This window comes from Nicotiana sylvestris, chromosome 8 (assembly GCF_000393655.2).
Source record: "Nicotiana sylvestris chromosome 8, ASM39365v2, whole genome shotgun sequence".
Classification (NCBI taxonomy): domain Eukaryota; kingdom Viridiplantae; phylum Streptophyta; class Magnoliopsida; order Solanales; family Solanaceae; genus Nicotiana; species Nicotiana sylvestris.
In genome coordinates this window covers 52,532,714-52,547,866 of record NC_091064.1, presented here as the reverse complement: position 1 = coordinate 52,547,866, position 15,153 = coordinate 52,532,714, and positions in this window count along the sequence as shown.

Genomic DNA, 15,153 nt, shown 5'->3' with positions numbered 1-15,153 from the left:
CAGTTATGTTGTATGATGAGCAGCGTCATCTTGAGAGGTTTGGTAGACTCCAGCCTCCATCATTCAGCGGTGTCGAGGGCGAGGATGCCCAGGGTTTTCTTGATAAGTGTCAGTGGATACTCCGTACAGCAGAGATTCTTGAGACTAGTGGTGTGGCATTTACCACCTTTCAGTTTACTGGGGCTGCCTTCACATGGTGGGAGGCGTATGAGACGCGTAGGCCGGTTGAAGCAGCGCCCCTTACTTGGCAGTAGTTCTCCACTCTCTTCTTGGAGAAGTATGTGTCGCAGTCCTGCAGAGAGGAGCTGTGTAGACAATTTGAGTGGTTGCGACAGGGGGATATGACCGTGTCACAGTATGAGTCGAGGTTTTCTAAGTTGGCCCGTCATGCCATTTGGATGGTTCCGATAGATTGTGAGAGGATCAGGAGATTTGTTAATGGCCTTAACTATCACGTCAGTATTCTTATGACAAGAGAGAGGGTGTTGGGTGCTACGTTCAATGAGGTGGTCGATATCGCTCGCGATATTGAGACGGTTCGCCATCAAGATCGAGAGGAGAGGGAGGCAAAGCCTCGAGGATCTGGCAGTTATAGTGGTGCTTCTTTGAGGGGCCAGTTTCAGCATGGTAGAGGTCGTTCTTTCAGGCGTGCTCAGTCAGCCCGCCCAGAGTATCGCGGGGCATCTTCGGGTCATGGTCATCATGGATCTCAGCGGGGCCAGTCATCACTCAGTGCCCTTCCAGCCCAGAGTTCATCTTAAGCCCCATCAGCTTAGGGTTCTTCTATGCCGAGTGCATCGGCTGGTCACTCCGGTGCGAGGGATTCCCTTCAGTCCCCTCCTCCAGCACCTGGGAGTTGTTTTGAGTGTGGAGAGTTTGGACATGTGTGGAGGCAGTGTCCTCGTCGTGTTGCTAGTTCATCGCAGCAGAGGGGCCAACCCTCAACTTCTACTCCATTTACTTCACCACCCACCCAATCAGCTAGGGGTGGAGGTCAGGCAGCCACGGGTCTCCCTAGAGGGGGAGGTCGATCAGGGGGCGGTCAGGCCCGTTTATATACACTCCCAGGAAGACCCGACGCCATTGCTTCGGAAGCTGTCATTACTGGTATTGTTTCAATCTGCCGCAGAGATGCCTTTGTATTATTTGATCCCGGTTCCACCTTTTCTTATGTGTCATCATACTTTGCTCATTATTTGGGTATGCCCCGTGAGTTTCTTGCTTTACCTGTTCATGTATCTACCCCGGTGGGCGATACTATTGTTGTAGACCGTGTGTACCGGTCATGTGTGGTGACTATTGGGGGTCTAGAGACCCGAGTAGATCTATTGCTATTGAGCATGGTGGATTTTGATGTCATTTTGGGCATGGATTGGCTATCCCCATGTCGTGCTATTCTAGATTGTCATGCTAAGACAGTCACTTTGGCTATGCCGGGTGTACCACAGATCGAGTGGTGTGGTGTGACTGATTATGTTCCTAGTAGAGTGATATCCTTCTTGAAGGCCCAACGTATGGTTGGGAAGGGTTGTCTTTCATATCTAGTGTTTGTGAGGGATGTTGGAGCTGAGACTCCTAGTATTGATTCTGTTCCAGTTGTGAGGGATTTTCCCGATGTTTTTCCTGCAGACCTGTCGGGCATGCCACCGGACAGGGATATTGATTTTGTTATTGACCTGGTGCCGGGCACTCAGCCCATTTCTATTCCGCCGTATCATATGGCACCAGCAGAGTTGAAGGAATTGAAAGAACAGCTTCACGAATTCCTAGATAAGGGATTCATTCGGCCTAGTGTGTAACCTTGGGGTGCGCCCGTTCTATTTGTGAAGAAGAAGTACGGCACAATGAGAATGTGCATCGATTATAGGCAATTGAACAAAGTAACAATTAAGAACAAGTATCCTTTGGCTCAAATTGATGATTTATTTGATCAGCTTCATGGAGCGAGAGTGTTCTCCAAGATTGATCTCCATTTGGGCTATCACCAGTTGAAGATCAGGGATTCAGATATTCTTAAGACTGCTTTCTGGACCAGATATGGTCATTATGAGTTTCTCGTTATGTCTTTCGGGCTAACCAATGCCCCAGCAACATTCATGCATTTGATGAACAGTGTGTTTCGGCCTTATCTTGATTCGTTCGTTATAGTATTCATTGATGATATCCTAGTGTACTTGCATAGTCAAGAGGAGCACGCAGAGCATTTGAGAGTTATGTTGTAAAGATTGAGGGAGGAGTAGCTTTATGCAAAGTTCTCCAAGTGTGAGTTTTGGCTCAGTACAATGGCTTTCTTAGGACACGTGGTGTCCAGTGAGGGTATTCAGGTTGACCCAAAGAAGATAGAGGCGGTTTAGAGTTGGCCTAGACCGTCCTCAGCCATAGAGATTCGTAGCTTTCTTGGGTTAGCAGGCTATTATTGCCGGTTTGTTTAGGGATTCTCATCTATCAGATCGCCCTTGACCAAGTTGACTCAGAAGAGTGCTCCACTTGTATGGTCGGACGAGTGTGAAGAGAGCTTTCAGAAGCTCAAGACAGCTTTGACCACAGCTCTAGTGTTGGTTTTGCCATCAGCTTCAGGTTCATATACTGTGTATTGTGATGCTTCAAGAGGTGGGATTGGTTTTGTGTTGATGCAGGAGGGTAGAGTTATTGTTTATTCTTCTCGTCAGTTGAAGCCCCATGAGAAGAACTACCCCATTCATAATTTGGAGTTGGTTGCCATAGTTCATGCATTGAAGATTTGGAGGCATTACTTGTATGGCGTATCTTGTGAGGTGTTCACTGATCATCGCAGTCTTCAGCATTTGTTCAAGCAAAAGGATCTTAATTTGAGGCAGCGGAGATAGTTGGAGTTGCTTAAGGATTATGATATCACTATTCTGTATCATCCGGGAAAGGCCAATGTAGTGGCCGATGCTTTGATCCGAAAGGCAGTGAGTATAGGGAGTTTGGCATATATTCCAGTTGGGGAGAGACCCCTTGCAATTGATGTTCAGGCCTTGGCCAATCGGTTTGTGAGATTGGATATTTTAGAGCCCAGTCTAGTGTTGGCTTGTGTGGTTTCTCAGTCTTCCTTATATGATCGCATCAAAGAGCTCCAGTATTATGATCCGCATTTGCTTGTCCTTAAGGACAGAGTTCAGCATGATGATGCCAGAGATGTGACCATTGGTGATGATGGTGTGTTAAGGATGCAGGGCCGGATTTGTGAGCCCAATGTGGATGGGCTTAGAGAGTTGATTCTGGAAGAGGCCCATAGCTCGTGGTATTCTATCCATCCGAGTGCCGCGAAGATGTATCAGGATTTCAGGTAGCACTATTGGTGGAGAAGAATGAAGAAAAATATCGTGGGATTTGTAGCTCGGTGTCTCAATTGTCAGCATGTGAAATATTAGCATCAGAGACCGGGTGGCTTGCTTCAGCAGATGATTATTCCCGAGTGGAAGTGGGAGAGAGTCACCATGGATTTTGTGAGTGGTCTTCCTCAGAATTTAAAGAAGTTCGATGCTATTTGGGTGATTGTGGATCGGCTGACCAAGTCCGCGCACTTCATCCCTGTGTGTACTACCTATTCTTCAGAGCGGTTGGCAGGGATTTATATCCGGGTGATTGTTCGGTTGCATGGTGTTCCGGTATCCATCATCTCAGATAGAGGTACTCAGTTTACTTCCCAGTTTTGGAAATCTGTTCAGCGAGAGTTCGGTACTCAGGTGGAGTTAAGCACAACTTTTCATCCTCAGACGGACAGACAGTCCGAGCGTACGATTCAGATATTGGAGGACATGCTGCGTGCTTATGTTATTGACTTTGGAGGTTCATGGGATGAGTTTCTACCACTTGCAGAGTTTGCTTACAATAACAGCTACCAGTCGAGTATTTAGATAGCTCCGTATGAGGCTTTGTACGGGAGGCAGTGTAGATCTCCGGTTGTTTGGTTCGACGAGGCTAGACTATTGGGGACAGATTTGGTTCAGGATGCCTTAGAGAAGGTGAAGGTGATTTAGGAGAGGCTTCATACAGCGCAGTCGCATCAGAAGAGTTATGCGGACCGGAAGGTTCGAGATATGTCCTATATGGTTGGTGAGAAGGTCTTGCTGAAGGTTTCTCCCATGAAAGGTGTTATGAGGTTTGGGAAGAAGGGCAAGTTGAGTCCGCGGTTCATTGGGCCTTTTGAGGTGCTTTGGAGGATTGGGGAGGTGGCTTATGAGCTTGCTTTGCCACCCAGCCTGTCGAGTGTGCATCCGGTATTTCATGTTTCTATGATCCGAAAGTATATTGAGGATCCGTCTCATGTTTTCGACTTCAGCACGGTTCAGTTGGATGATGATTTGACCTACGATGTTGAGCCAGTAGCTATTTTGGGTCGCTAGGTTCGTTAGTTGAGGTCAAAGGATATAGCTTCAATGAAAGTGCAGTGGAGAGGTCGTCCCATCGAGGATCCTACCTGGGAGACCGAACGGGAGATATGGAGCAGATATCCTCATCTGTTTGAGGCTTCAAGTATGTTTCTTGACTCGTTCGAGGGTGAACGTTTGTTTAAGTTGAGGAGGATGTGACGACCCGGCCAGTCGTCTCATGAGTTGCCGCTCTGTTTCCCCCATTTGAGGCTTGAATTCGATGTAATTCGATGATTTTAGTGTTAGTTAAGGTGTTTTGATGATTGGAGCAAGTTTGGATGATGTTTTAAGATATGTTGGTGCGTTTGGTTGAGGTCCCTGGGGCCTCGGGGTGATTTCGGATGGCTAACGGGAATTTTTGAAGTTGGAAAATGCTGCAGAAATACAGCAGTCAGTGCAGAGCAATTTTGCTCTATGCGATCGCATAGAAGGTGTTGCGATCGCATAGGGTTTGCTACAGTGCCCTAGAATTTTGTTCTATGCGATCGCATAGGGTTAGCTACAGTGCCCTAGAATTTTGTTCTATGTGATCGCAGGAGCTCTAATGTGATCACATAGGGTTAGCTACAGTACCTGACAGAATGTTAAAAACATTTCATCTGCGAACCAAACCCATTTTTCCCCCATGTTTGAGCAACCTTGAGAGCTTTTGGACGGGAATTGAAGGGGCTTTGACGGGAAGTGATTGGAGGTAAGTCTATGAACTAAATACATGATTATATTGTGAAATCATCCTTGAAATTCATGAAAATATAGCCAAATTGTAAGAAATTAGGGTTTGAAATTGAAATTCTAAATTTGGGATTTGATGGGCCATTTGTGGTCCGATTTGATAGATTTTTATATGTATAGACTCGTGGCGAGATAAGGAACCCGATGACGTAAAAGTTTCTGAGTTTCGAGACATGGGCCCGGGGCTCGGGTTTTGCTAATTTCGGGATTTTTGATATTTTTCGAATGTTTTCGCTTGGGATTTGTTCCCTTAGCATATTGTGACGTATTCGTTCTGATTTTGGATAGATTCGACATGCGTGGAGGCCAATTCGAAGGGCAAAAGGCAACGGGAGCTAGAGAATTAGCCAGTTCGAGGTGAGTAATGGTTGTAAATGATGTCCTGAGGGTTTGAAACTCCGAATTTGCACATCATAGTGCTATATTGAGGCAAGATACGTGCTGGATGATGAGCGAGGTACTGAGGATTTGTGACTTGGTCCATTCCGATTGATGATTTTACCGAATATTTGACTGAAATTTATTTGTTATCATCATGATTTGGGCTGATTGCCATATTTGGGCTTCGTGCCAACTATTTGAACCCTTCGGGGATTTTTATCACTGTTTCCTCACTACTTGACTTATTATTTGAACTCAGTCCTATTGATATCTAATGTTTTACAAACTCAGCCACTTTTACTCAGATTTGAAACTTAAATAATATTTCTACATCATGTTTTGGGCCGAGAACTACTGCTTTACTAATGCCCAAGGGGTTTGTGATGATTTTTGGATTGAGTGAGGCCGAGGCCCATATGTGAGGATATGCTGAGTGATATGAGGCCGAGGGCCTGAGATACTTTATATGCCACGAGGCGGCTTGAGTGATGTGAGGCCGAGTGCCAAATGATGATGCCACGAGGTGGCTTGATATAGCGCTTGGGCCGTAAGGGGCCCCTCCGGAGTCTGTACACCCACATTGAGCGCGGGTACCCATTATACTGAGTGATTGATACTATGCCCGAGGGGCTGATATGAGGGATTGTGAGGTAGCACGAGGGGCTGATACTGTCCTGAGTGATTGATACTGAGCCCGAGGGGCTGATACTATACTGAGAGTGAGCCCGAGGGGCTGATACTATGTTGAGCGATTGATACTGTGCCCGAGGGGCGGATTTCTACTTGTTATTTACCTGTTAATTTACCGGTTTTACTTGTTTCAAAAGGAATATCATTTGATTTCTTCACTGATTTACTGCTTTAAGTGATTTTTACTGCTTGATATGGAATTGCTTTGTGCCTTTTTCGTGTTTTCATACTTTCAGCCATTATTTATAATTATTACTCACTGAATCGGAGTACTCACATTACTCCCTGTACTGTGTGTGCAGATTTAGGTATAGCAGAGTCCGCACCTGAGCGCTAATTCTGTCCAGGCTAGGCAGTAGTTTGGAGTTATGAGGTAGCTGTTGACGCCCGCAGCCCCTTGTCTCTCTTATCCTCTATCATTTATGTTTTCTTCAGATTGTTGTATCGGATTCCGTACTTTGTAGACCTATAGCAGATTCTGTAGTAGCTCATGACTTGTGATACCCCGGTTTGGGCTATGTCGGGATGGTTCTTGCATTTATTATCGTTAAATTCCGCAATTTATGAGTATTACATTATATGTTATTACTATTTATGATGATTAACTGTTAAAAAGAGGTGTTCCATTTTGGTCTAGTTGGCCTTGTCTTCACGAGAGGCTTCATCACGACCGGGTTCGGGGGTTGGGTCGTGACAAATGAATGTAATTCATTAACTCTGTTATAATACAAATAATGAATACAGTATCATGTACTATAACATGCTATATATGTAGTTAAAGTAGCATGAAGTGTGTGTGTTATATATATACACACACTAACATATACTTTAACAAGTTATATATACATTATAGTATTACAGTGAAGTGTATGTGTGTGTGTGTATATATATATATATAACAACATGAAGCACTCGGAACACAGGGTCGGGTTCTTTTAGGTATTGATACACTTGTAAATTGATTCATTGTCTTATGACCTACTCAGATGAATGTATATATATTAAAAACAAAACATCTCGACTTATATCAATTAATATGTTATAATTTATTCATCGACTTATAACCTAGTGATGAATGAATGTAATTCATTAACTCTGTTACAATACAAATAATGAATACAGTATCATGTACTATAACATGCTATATATGTAGTTAAAGTAGCACGAAGTGTGTGTGTTATATATATACACACACTAACATATACTATAACAAGTTATATAAACGTTATAGTATTACAGTGAAGTGTGTGTGTGTGTGTGTGTGTGTCTATATATATATATATATATATATATATATATATATATATATATATATATATATATATATATAAGAACATGAAGCGCTCGGAACACAGGTCCGGATTCGTTTATATATAATACACTATAATATACACTTAATATATATAATACACTATACTATACACTTAGTATATATAATACACTATACTATATATATAGTATAGTATAGTGTAGACAAGAGGGGTTGCTCTGATGGTAAGCAACCTTCACTTCCAACCAAGAGGTTGTAAGTTCGAGTCTCCCCAAGAGCAAGGTGGGAAGTTCTTGGAGGGAAGGAAGCCGGGAGTATATTTGGAAACAGACTCTCTACCCAGGGTAGGGGTAAGGTCTGCATACACACTACCCTCCCCAGACCCCACTAAGTGGGATTATACTGGGTTGTTGTTGTTGTTGTTGTTGTTGTATTATATAATACACTATACTATAGCTACATATATATATACTATACACTTAGTATATATAATACACTATACTATATATATATATATATGTTCCTACAGACTTTTTTCTGTCGCTTATAGTAATTAGTAAGTGTATTAGTTGTAATTAACTTATAGATTGACATTACACTAAGTATTAGTGCATTAGCTAATATTATATCGAATATAGCTTTTATATATATATAAATATATATATATATATATATATATATATATATATATATATATATATAAAATCCTAAATTTTAATATTCAATATTTAATATCGAATATATATATATATATATATATATATTTAAAAACCCAAAATATAAAAAAAAATATTTTTTTTTTAGAAATAGCGACCAACTTTGGTCGCTATTTTGGTCAAACAGTAAAAAAATAGCGACCAACGTTGGTCGTTGGTCACTATTTTGGTCAAACAGTCAAAACTTAATTAGCTACCAAAATAGCGACCAACGTTGGTCGCTTTTTCTAATTCCAGAGTCAAAATCGTGTTTCCCCCTCCCATTCTCTTATTTTCTTCCCAAAATTTCCCCAAACTCTCTCTGACCACATTCCCCTCCCCTTCTCTATTTCCCTCACACAAATCAATCCCCCCACCCCTTGCCACCACTATGACCGTGCGCCATTAAGCCGGAGCTGCTGCTAAATCTGTCGCCGGAGCCGCTGCCCACCGGAGCCGCAACTGCATCACCACTGCTTTTTAATCCTCCTTTTAATCTACCACGGTTAGTAATCTACCTTATTAGCTTTTTAATATTTAAATTTTGCTATATAATTTTATGTAAATTTTTAGAGTTTTTATCTATTTAGTATTAGTGTTTTTGTTTTGAACTACATTAGATTTATGAACTTAAGGTAGAAATTATGAACTTTTAGTTCTTGTATTAATTTGTATTGAGTTCAATTGTGAAAAGAAACAATTCATACATTAGCAATACCTAAATAAGAGTACTTGTAAATACATTGTCTTAAAGAGGAGCAACACCTAAATAAGTACCTAAATTCATGCTTTAAACTATGCATTATACATTTATAAGAATACAAAAAACATTGAGGGCTGCTATAGATTCTAATCCAATAAAGAAAGAAAAAGAATTAAAGGGAGGAGTTTATTAATGTATTAATTATGAACTTAAGGTCATATTGGACTTTTAGGATATGAATTGGACTTTTAGTTAACTAAAATAAATTAGGATATGAATTAACTAAATGTGAAGACCCGGCCAGTCGTCTCATGCGTTACAGCTCTATTTTCCCTATATCAGCTTACTTATGCTTCGTTATCCATGTTTTATGTGATCGGGTTGATTAGTTTGAGTTCGGAGAGGATTTGGTAAAAAATAAGACACTTAGTAAGAAGGTTTAAGTTGGAAAAGTCAACCGGATGTTGATGTATGTGTTAGAGGGCTCGGATGTAAGTTCCGGTGGTTCGGTTAGCTTCATGAGGTAATTTGTGATGTAGGAGCGTGATCGGAATGGGTTCTGGATGTTCGAAGTAGAATTAAGCTTGAATTGGCGAAGTGTTCATTTTTGTGATCTTCGGTTGATAGCCGAGATTTTAATATAAAGGTCGGAATGGAATTCCGAGAGTTGTAGTAGCTTCGATATGACATTTGGGATGTGTGCATAAAATTTCAGGTCATTCAGACGTGGTTTGGTTGAGTTTTTGATCGAAAGTGTATTTCGGAAAGATTTTAGAAACTTAGGCTTGAATCCGAGGTGTTTTGGTTGATTTGATGTCATTTGAGGTGTTTTGATGATTTGAACAAGTTTGAATAAGGTATTGGGTCACGTTTGTACTTTTAGTTGAGGTCCCGGGGGCCTCGGGGTGATTTTGAATGGTTAACGGGAAGATTAGATACTTGAGAGATTGCAGAAATTTGCTGCTTCTAGTGTTTTTGCACCTGCGGTTTGGGGGCTGCAGGTGCGGCACGCATGTGCGAGGGAGAAGCTGCAGAATCGGTTTTGGAGGTGAGTGTCAGGTAACCGCAAATGCGGTTATGAGGGGTTGCATCTGCAGAACCGCAAATGCGGAAGAAGGATCGCAGATGCGGCAGTGGCCGGCTTTAGTGATTTCCGCAGAAGCAGAGTGTTAATCGAAAATGAGATACTGCAGAAGTGGATTTTGGACCACAGATGCGGGTATGCCTGGGCAGAACATATAAGTTATTTCATTTTCGCGGGTTTGAGTTATTCCACCATTTTTTACTTCGGCTTGAGAGCTTTTGGACGATTTGGAAGAGAGATTTCAAGGGAACTTCGTTAAAGTAAGGATTTTGGACCTAAAACACATTTCTATGGTAGTATTTCATGGATAAAGGCTGTAATTAAAGGGCTAAAAATGGAGGATTAGGGCTTGAGTTTAAAAGGCCTTTAAAAGAGGATTTGAGGGGCCATTTGGACTCCTATTTTAGTGTTTTAGATTCATAGACTCGTGGGGAGATAAGGAATCTATTGATGTAAAAATTTCTGAGTTTCGAGAAGTGGGACAGGGGCTCGGGTTTGGCCAATTTCGGAATTTTTGGTATTTTTCGATTGTTTTTGCTTGGTCTTTGTTCCCTTAGCATATTGTGACGTATTCGTTTTGAATTTGGATAGATTCGATGCGCGTAGAGGCCGATTCGAGGGGCAAAGGCGTTGCAAGCTAAAGATTTAGTCGGTTCGAGGTGATTAATAATTGTAAATGATGCTCTGAGGGTTTGGAACCCCGAATTTGCACATCGTAGTGCTATATTGAGGTGAGACACACGCTCGATAACGAGCGTGGGGTCGTGCACTATTGGGGATTATGACTCGGTCCGTCTCGATTGATGATTTTACCGCATATTTGACTGAAACTTATTTGCTATCATCATGATTTGGGCTGATAGCCATATTTGGGCTTTGTGCCAATTACTTGAACCTTTCGGGGATTTTTATTACTATTTCCTCACTGTTTTGACATGTTACTTGAACTCAGTCATGTTATTTTCCACTGTTTTACTACTCAACCATCTTTACTCAGTTTTGAGACTTAAATAATATTTGTAAATGATGTTTGGGGCTGAGAAATACTGTTTTACTACTGCCCGAGGGGCTTTTGATGATTTTGACTGAGTAAGGCCGAGGGCCTAGTTGTGAGGATACATTGATATTGATATGAGGCCGAGGGCCTGAGATACATAAATATGCCACGAGGTGGCTTGATTGATATGAGGTCGAGGTCCTAGATTTGATGCCACGAGATGGCTTGATATTGCGCTTGGGCTGTAAGGGGCCCCTCCCGGAGTCTATACACCCCCAGTGAGCGCGGGTACCCATTGTGATATGAGATTGAGCCCGAGAGGTTGGTACTGCTCTGAGATGTTGCCCGAGGGGCGGATTCGTTGATACTGTGCTCGAGGGGCGAACTTCTATTTGTTTATTTACCTGTCAATTACTTGTTTTACTTGTCGAAAAGGGATTTTACTTGACTCTTCACTGTTTTACTATTTTAAGTGATTTTTTACGGCTTCAATATAGAATGCCTTGTGTTTTATGTGTTTTCTTACTTTCAGTTGTTATTTACATTGGTTACTCACTGAGTTGGAGTACTCACTTTACTCCCTGCACCTTGTGTGCAGATTCAGGCGTAGCTGGTATCGCTCCTGAGTGTTGATTCCTCTAGTTCTAGGTGGTTTTCGGAGACTACGAGGTAGATGTTGATGTACGTAGTCCTGTGTCTCTACTTCTCTATCATTTCTATTTCCTTTTCAAACACTTGTAGTACTTTATGACTTTAGCAGACTAGTATTATGGTTTAGAGATGCTCGTGACTTGTGACACCCCGGTTAGGGCTGTGTCGGGTTGGACTTTCCGCATTGTTATCGATATTTCCGCTATTTAGTATTGTTTGAATCATGTTTTGACTATTTTTATGTTAATTAACTGCTTTAAAGGTTGAGTTAGGTTGAACTGGCTGGCCTTTTCTTCACGAGAGGCGCCATTATGACCGGGTTCGGGGTTTTGGTCGTGACAAGTTGGTATCAGAGCCTAGGTTACATAAGTCTCACAAGTCATGAGAAGGTTTAGTAGAGTCTCGCCGATCGGTACAGAGACGTCTGTATTTATCCTCGAGAGGCTGCAGAACCTTTAGGAAAAACATCATATTCTTGAAATTCTTGTCGTGCGAACTTGTTGTTCAGAGTACTAAACTTTTGTTATTCTATTCTCTCACAAATAGTGAGGACACGAGTTACCGGACGAGTGGACGACCACCTATGCCACCAGCTAAGGCCACCATAGGCCGTGGACGCGGTCGTGGTCGTGGCAGAGGCAGAGCAGCGAGGGCAGCACTTGTAGATCCACCAACTGCCCTAGCTCAGGATCAGGCTCCAGCTATGGATGCTCTAGTAGCACTAGCTTTGCCCATCATGATCACGGGTCTTCAGGAGGCCTTGGCACATATCTTATCAGTTTGCACTGGCCTAGCTCAGGCGGTTTCAACCACTACAGCCGCAGCTACTTCACAGGCTGGGGGAGGCAATCAGACTCCCGCCGCTCGCACAACTGAGCAGGTAATGCAGGGACTTTAGATGCTGGTGGTATCTCCAGCCCAGCCGGTTGCACCAGCTCAGGAGTTTGTAGTACCCGTTATACCGGATGATGAGAAGTGTCGACTTGATAGGTTTGGTAGACTCCATCCTCCGACATTCAGTGGAGCAGAGGGCGAGGATACACAGGGTTTCTTGGATAAGTGCCAGCGGATGCTTCGTATAGCAGGGATTCTTGAGACTAGTGGTGTGGCATTTACTACCTTTCAGTTTTCTGGGCCTGCCTTCACTTGGTGGGAGGCGTATGAGAGGCTTAGGCCTGTTGGTGCAGCGCCCCTTACTTGGCAGCAGTTCTCCGTTCTCTTCCTGGAAAAGTATGTGCCGCAATCCCGCAGAGAGGAGCTGCATAGATAGTTTGAATGATTGCGACAGGGGGATATGATTGTGTCATAGTATGAGTCGAGGTTTTCTGAGTTGGCTCGTCATGCCATCTGGTTGGTTCCGACAGATCGAGAGAGGATCGGGAGATTTGTTGATGGCCTTACTTATCATCTTCGTATTCTTATGACCAGAGAGAGAGTGATGGGTGCTATGTTCGAGGAGGTAGTTGATATCTCTCGTGAGATTGAGTCAGTTTGTCGTTAGGAGCGAGAGGAGAGGGAGGCCAAGAGGCCACGAGGATCGGGCAGTTATAGTGGTGCTTCGTCGAGGAGCCAGTTTCAGTATGGTAGAGGCTGTTCATTCAGGCCTGCTCAATCAGCCTGCCCAGGTTATCGTGGGGCATCTTCGGGTCATTGTTATCATGGATCTCAGCAGGGCTAGTCCTCACTCAGTGCCCTTCCAGCTCAGAGTGCATCTTGTGCTCCATCAGTCCACGGTTCTTCTATGCCGAATGCATTAGCTAGTCACTCCGGTGCAAGGGATTCCCTTTAGTCCCCTTCTCCAGCACCTGGGAGTTGTTATGAGTGTGGCGAGATGGGCCACATGCGGAGGAAGTGTCCTCATCGTGTTGCTAGTTCATCCCAGCAGAGGGGTCAGTCTTTCGCTTCAGCGCCTGTTTCTTCACCACCACCCGCTCAGCCAGCTAGGGGTGGAGGTTAGTCGGCCAAGGGTCGCCCTATAGGGGGAGGTCGATCAGGGGGTGATCAGTCCCGTTTCTGTGCACTCCCAGGCAGACCCGATGTTATTGCTTCAGATGCTGTTATCACAGGTATTGTTTCAGTCTGCCATAGAGATGCCTCTGTATTATTTGATCCCGGTTCCACCTTTTCTTATGTGTCATCATATTTTGCTCATTATTTGGGTACGCCTCTGAGCTTCTTGCTTTACCTGTTCATGTATCTACCCCGGTGGGCGATACTGTTGTTGTAGACCATGTGTACCGGTCATGTGTGGTGACTATTGGGGGTTTGGAGACCCAACCGGATCTATTACTATTGAGCATGATGGATTTTGATGTCATTTTGGGCATGGATTGGTTATCTCTGTATCATGCTATTCTGGACTGTCATGCTAAGACAATCACATTGGCTATGTCGGGTGTGCCACGGATCGAGTGCCGAGGTGTGACTGATTACGTTCCTAGTAGAGTGATCTCTTTCTTGAAGGCCCAGCTTATGGTTGGGAAGGGTTTTCTTTCATATCTAGCATTTGTGAGGGATGTCATAGTTGAGACTCCCAGTATTGATTCTGTTTCTGTTGTGGGGGATTTTCCCGATGTGTTTCCTGCAGACCTGTCGGGCATGCCACCGGATAGGGATATTAATTTTGGTATTGACCTGGTGCCGAGCAATCATCCCATTTCTATTCCACCGTATCATATGGCACCAGTGGAGTTGAAGGTGTTAAAGGAGCAGCTTCAGGAGCTCCTAGATAAGGGGTGCATTCGGCCTAATGTGTAACCTTAGGGTGCGCCGGTTCTGTTTGTGAAGAAGAAGGATGGCACAATGAGAATGTGCATTGATTATAGGCAATTGAACAAGGTAACAATTAAGAACAAGTATATTTTGCCTCGTATCGATGATTTATTTGATCAGCTTCAGGGAGCGAGGGTGTTCTCCAAGATTGATCTACATTTAGGTTATCACCAGTTGAAGATCAGGGACTCGAATATTCGTAAGATGGCTTTCAAGACCCAATATGGTCATTATGAGTTCTTGGTGATGTCTTTTGGGCCGACCAATGCCTCAGCAGCGTTCATGCATTTGATGAATAGCGTGTTCTGGACTTATCTCGATTCATTCATCATAGTCTTCACTGATGATATTCTGGTGCATTCGCGTAGTCAGGAGGAGTACGCGGAGCATTTCAGAGTTGTATTGCAGAGATTAAGGGAGGAGAAGCTTTATGCAAAATTCTCCAAGTGTAAGTTTTGTCTTGGTTTAGTGGCTTTCTTGGGGCACGTGGTGTCCAGCGAGGGTATTCAGGTTGATCCGAAGAAGATAAAGGCGGTTCAGAGTTGGTCTAGACCATCCTCAGCCACAAAGATTCGCAATTTTCTTGGTTTGGCAGGCTATTATTGCCAGTTTGTTCAGGGATTCTTATCTATCGCACCGCCCTTGACCAAGTTGACTCATAAGGGTGCTACATTTGTATGGTCAGACGAGTGTGAAGAGAGCTTTCAGAAGCTCAAGATAGCTTTGACCACAACTCCAGTGTTGGTTTTGCCATCGGTTTCAGGTTCATATATCATGTATT